Source organism: Agrilus planipennis, unplaced genomic scaffold (genome assembly GCF_000699045.2).
Source record: "Agrilus planipennis isolate EAB-ADULT unplaced genomic scaffold, Apla_2.0 scaffold78, whole genome shotgun sequence".
NCBI classification, from domain to species: domain Eukaryota; kingdom Metazoa; phylum Arthropoda; class Insecta; order Coleoptera; family Buprestidae; genus Agrilus; species Agrilus planipennis.
In genome coordinates, this window is record NW_020438928.1 from 1,006,471 (window position 1) to 1,012,622 (window position 6,152).

Below are 6,152 nucleotides of genomic sequence, written 5' to 3' on the forward strand. Positions count from 1 at the left end.
GTCTTTCACAGTCTCTCAGTTATTGCCTAGGTGTTTTTATGGATCTCTCACAGTCTCTGTATGAGAGACTCGAACGATAAAATTGTTAATTCAGAGATTCGAGTCTCTTACAGAGAGATTGAATGAATAAAACTGAAAAATTGAGAGACTCGAGTCTCTTGTAGAAAGACTGGAATCTCTGAAATAGGTTGAACTTAGAAAATTTTCACCATGTCTATCAAGACACCACTTATTGAGAGATTCGAGTCTCTCGTTCAGAGATTCAAGTCTCCTGTTCAGAGACTGGATACGAAATGAGGATCTTTCTATGAGCAACTCGAGTCTCTCGTTCAGAAACGTTAAACAGTTTTTTTGACAGTGTCCTGACAGTCTCTCTCAGCGACACCAGAGAGACTCGATGAGAGACGGAGACTCAAGTCTCGCTTTCAGAGACTCTGAGAGACTGAACCCCATCTAAAATTTCTTGCCGAGCACTAACCTAGACCATTGTCTTTAGGTTTGGAGGGTTTGCCCGCTCATAGCCAAGCTTTTCTATTGTTTCCCTGGACCACTTGGGCAACTGTTGGGCCAGTAACACACCATAAATCTTTTTGTCTTCATTTAACGTGTCTTACTCAACCACCAGCCACTCGTTTTCAGAATTCCATAAGGAGTTTGAGGAGAGCCTTCCGCCATACCTTTCGGCTTTCCACATTAGTTCAGATCGGAGAAAATACTTTCCCACCAACCTTAGTAGCTGGTAGCAGTGAAAAAGTGCTTTAAAGTACAAAAAAACAAAGAAGCGGTGAGTCCATCGTTCGATGGTCATACGAAAGTGTTGACAAGTGAGTGTGTGCGTGGTGTGGCCCAACGGATGGTAGTAAGTTACAGCCGCAGCCAACGTCGCGATCTGCGATAAAACGTAACCTCAAACGTCATTAAAATGCAGCGGTTGCTATCTGCTGATTGCATAGTAACACATCGTTAGGTGCAATTATTGATGTAAACGTGGGCGAGAACGGTGCTCGCGAGTGCTATTAAGAGTGCACGATGATACGTACACACGTACAAATGTTTATTGGTACGGATTTGGAATGAAGAAAGGATATATGTGGGACGTGCGGGCGTGAGAGAGACAGTGAAAGAACAAGATGTACCACGATGCGATTTTTTTCCAGTTGAACTTGTATACATGTACCGTAAAACCGTGTGCCTGATGTACAGTGCCCGCCACCTCGCCCATAACTCTCGTCGATATCGTCGATTTATTTACAAACGGAACGAATACGTTATTGCATAGACTATAGAATACAGAGAAACACCTATAGTCTGTTAAAAAAAAAAAAAAAGAAAAACAGCGTCAGGTAGATTTACGTGGAGAGGGAACATTGAATTTAAGGCACTACGAAAGATCAACACAACATAATTTCCAATGGTTAATTTTTAATCCTTGACAGTAGTGGGCATAGTCTCTGTTACATAATATAGTCGAAAATGAGATTTGAGATTGATGTTATTAAATACAGAATGGCTTCAAGGATTTATGTAGAAGCGCAAAAAATTAGCATCCTTACACATTTGCAGATGATATAGTAATATTAGCATCTGACAGGGAGGAGTTGGAAATAGACTTAGCTAATGTAGAAGAAGTGTTGATAGGAAAGTATGGAATAAAAATAAAGGGGTAGTTAGAGACATGTTAGAAGCTGACACGGGTTATATTAGAAAGAATAGGAGAATAAGGACTCTATGGAAGTCAATAAAAAATATTCGAGATAGGTTGGTAGGACACCTTCTCAGCCATGAAGGTCTATTCAGAAACATATTACAGAAACAGGAGTTAAGAGGAGTAGAGGTAGTCCTAGATTAGATTACTGTTCGCAAACAATTAAGGATGTGGGTTGTTCTAGTTTTCAGCAAATGCGCAAACTAGCTCAAAATAGGAAAGAGTAAAGGTGCGTGTCCAACCAGTTTTAGGACTGACGACCTTATGATGATGATGATGATGATGGTAGCGTTGTTGAAGAAATTAACTGACCATAAATTTAGTTATAAAAAGTAAACAATATTTACAGTCTGTAACAAAAAGCCAAGCCTTTGAGAAAAGTAGAAGATTCTTTTTCTTTAGATATTAAAGTTGTAGAGCCTCTACCTGCGTCATATATTAATTTCGAGTAGGTACTATCTACTGAAGCATATATGAGTTTAAATTTCATGTTTCGTCAACAAAAAATTTCCACAAGAAAGAGGAGTGACATACGTACACACGTACATTATTAAAGTTTAATTTTTCCTTGTAATACAAGTAAGAAGATCTAATGAGATAGACAATTTTGGAACTAAAAAATATTTAAATCGTGATTTTTTCTTATTTTAACAAAAATAAACTCAGAAGGATTTCAACGTTAATAGCATATGAATTTTTCAACTTTTAATATACATCGATTCGATCTTTTATAAATGGGCAAAAGTCATAGAGACCCACCATCTTCCCTTAATCTGGTTTACCGTCAACGAAGCGCGAAATGTCTATGTTGCTAAAACAAACATGGCAATACCATTAAGAACGTAATAATTGCGCCCCAGATCGAGTTTAATACGTACCGGCACCTATTTCATACATACGAGTTTCGAATTACCTAAGTGAACATAATATCCAGCAGGTAACGACATTATTTCGATTCGCTGTTCACACACAACTGTGCCATTAATTTCTTGCACTACCACCTTCAGCGATTCGCTGATTTACTTAGCGCTCAAAGTTATTTTACTGCCAGCAGGATATTATACAGCACTAGTACATACATATACATACGTAATATATAAGTTTATATCATAACTCACCACACTCTCCGATCGAGGTCCTGGTAGGTTTCACCCTGCAACAAGAACAGAAACAAATTAATTTCAGTGACTGACACATTGACCTTTGTAGTAATAAGACGATACAAAAAAATAAATATGCAGGAGGCAGTTGCAAGGGAAAGCAATAAAAATTAACACCGGAAATATGAAGAAGTTTTTTGCGTAGCCGACTTCGGCTTTGAAGCACCTGCACCTTATGGCAAAGTGTGCAGTGGCGGTTCGTTCCTTCAGAAACAGATGATGAGTGACAAAAATTCGACAAAACTAAGCTTAATCCTTAAATCTAAAGATTCCTAATAGAAGTTCGGAAAAGTGGCCCCACCCGCTGTACTTATCAAAGAGAACCGACGAAATAGTTTACTAGTGCCGGACTGCAATCAATCCAACGTTCGGGGGCCACAAGTGGGAAATCCTTCTGCTTGCCCGCGAATTTTGAATTTCCGCGGATTACGAATATTCGACTTTCGGTATGGTGAAGCTACCTTGCACAAAAGCAACGTTTATCGAGAGAACAAAATGTTCTCAAAGATCCGAGAAGATGTGAACGACGAAGAGCGTACCGGACGCCCGAGCACGTCAATAACAGACGAAAACATTGAGGAAGTGAAGAAAATAGTATTGACCAATCGTCGAATCACCGTTAGAGAAATTGCCGAAAACCTAAACATATCGATTGGCTCCTGCCATTCGATTTTTATCAATGATTTCGGCATAAGACGGTCGCCGCGAAATTCGTACCAAAATTGCTCAATTTCGACCCAAAACAGCATCTCATTAACATTGCTAAGGAGCTATTGAACTATGTCTGCGACGACCCAAATTTGCTCCAGAAGGTCATAACTGGTGACGAATCATGTGTTTATGGTTATGACGTGGAAACCAAAGCTCAATCATCCCAATGGAAGCTGCCGCATGAACCAAAACCGAAAAAAAGCGCGCCAAGTTAAGTTGAATGTGAAGGTTTTGCTTACAGTTTTCTTCGATTGCAGGGGCGTGGTGCATCATAAGTTCTTGCCACAGGGTAGAACGGTCAATAAGAAATATTACCTGCAAGTTATGCGCAATTTGCGCGAAGCAATCCGCCAGAAACGACCGGATTTGTGGAATAACAAAAATTGGCTTTTGCACCATGATAACACCCCTGCTCACACAACGTTGTTTGTGCGCAAATGTTTGACCAAAACAGCACACTAATAATGGTGCAGCCACTGTATTCCCTAGATTTGGCTCCCTGTGGCTTTTTCTATTTCCCGAAACTGAAGAGGCCAATGAAAGGACCACGCTACGCTACGATTGAGAAGTTAAAGCCGGCATCAAAGGAGAAGCTGAGCAAGATCAGAAAAAATGATTTTTTTAAGTGCTTCGAGAATTGGAATAAACGTTGGCACAAGTGTATAATATCTGGTGGGGATTACTTTGAAGGGGACAAAATAGATATTTGTGAACAAATAAATAATTTTTGAAAAAACACAAAATTCGCGATGCTTTTTGAACAGACCTCGTATGTGACTAGTGACAGTAATTCCATCCCAAATATGGAAAAGTAACAGTAGGCACCTCGAAGGGTGAACGGCGTATATCCCCATGCGTACCAAGCCTGCTGAGCCTTGTGAGATTAGATCAACCTCTCCCGCACTAGAGGATTCTTAGGGTCTTATTACTTACTCAGTAGCAGTAGATTGACGATCTATTTCCTAGTAGGTGAAGAGTAGAGAGCGATGGACCTGCAAATTTGTGGCTATCACCGCTCTCCGCAATGTGGTGTTATAGGTGAATGATGAGAATAACGTGGATAGAAAAGGTTAGGAATGAAGAGGCATTAGAAAGAATAGGAGAACAGAGGACTCGACTCTATGGAAGTTAATAAGAAATAGGGGAGATAGGCTGGTAGGACACCTTCTCAGGCATGAAGGTCCAGTCAGAGACATATCAGAGGCAGAAACGGGAGTTAGGAGGGGTAGAGGTAGACCTAGATTAGATTACTGTTCGCAAATAGTTAATGATGTGGGATATTCTATTTTTAGGGAAATGAGAAGTTTAGCTCAGGATAGGAAAGAGTAGAGGTGCGTGTCCAAACAGTTTTAGGACTAACGACCTTATGATGATAACCGCTCCCCACTCGCGCTGGCAGAGGACGACGGCCACGCACATAGCTCTTCCCTTTTAGGCATTTATCGTGTATGTTAAGATCATTACATGGGTTGTTTATAACATTAGAAAGCTTTTTAAGCAAACACAATAATTATACGCTTTCTTGCACAAAATGTCCCTATTTAAATGTAAACTAAAAACTTTGCCTATTTTCGCGTCTATTATCCAGAAAACATCTGACTTGCCGCCACTGATAGTACTATGCAATATCTCACTTGCCGCAAACACATGGAGTAAAATGCTTCAAGGGTTACGTTGAAGAAAGACCATAATATTACTGTTCCCATCCCAGGTCATTCGTAAGTAATAAGAAGATTATTTGGCGAGAAAAGCATCAGAAATGAACCTGAGGCGTGAAAGCGCAACTACATAGGTTGGTTGTACCTGTGTATGTTATAAACCCACGTAAAAGAAGACGATGCAAGTATCATGTAGACACATGTATCCTTCTTAAGTTTCCGATATACCTGTCCAAAAGTACATGGGTATGTGTTACTGACCTCCCAGAAGATAAGTCAACTCGTATTTCATTTCTTTTGTGTCCAACATCGAACGCAAAAACGATCTTCTTATTACGTGCTAGCTTTACATGCACCAAGTGGTCGAAATTAAATCCTGCAGATGCTAAATAATAATAATACATACAAAGGACGTTTTGTATCTTCGGAGTCAATGGTTACTACCGTTTCACATAAAACAATGAGCACAGGAATTTTAGTAAACCATGACGCATCCAGTTGTATGTATATTGCATTCTTTCACCTTAAGGCTTTACATTAAACAATTTTAAATATATGTAAACAGTTTGCCATATGTATGACTTCAAAAATAAGTAAATGTATAATTTTATTGATTGTGTTAAGGACGTTCGGAAGTAGACCGATGACAAGAGTAGTTTCAAAATAATATTATATGAACCCAATACTGTTATTATGTATGATTATCCTTATTCATATTTACATCCAAACAATTCCACCCCATCTAGCATAATTAAAACACCATTAGGTCAGGGGTCGGCAACCTTTTGAGTCAGAAGAGTCGAAAATTACAATTTTAAAGAGCCACAAAATTTTTTCTTGCCAAAAATAAATAGTAGGTACTCGCATTTAAATATTTTTTTTTTGATAAAAAACTAATCTATTTATTCATAAGAAAAA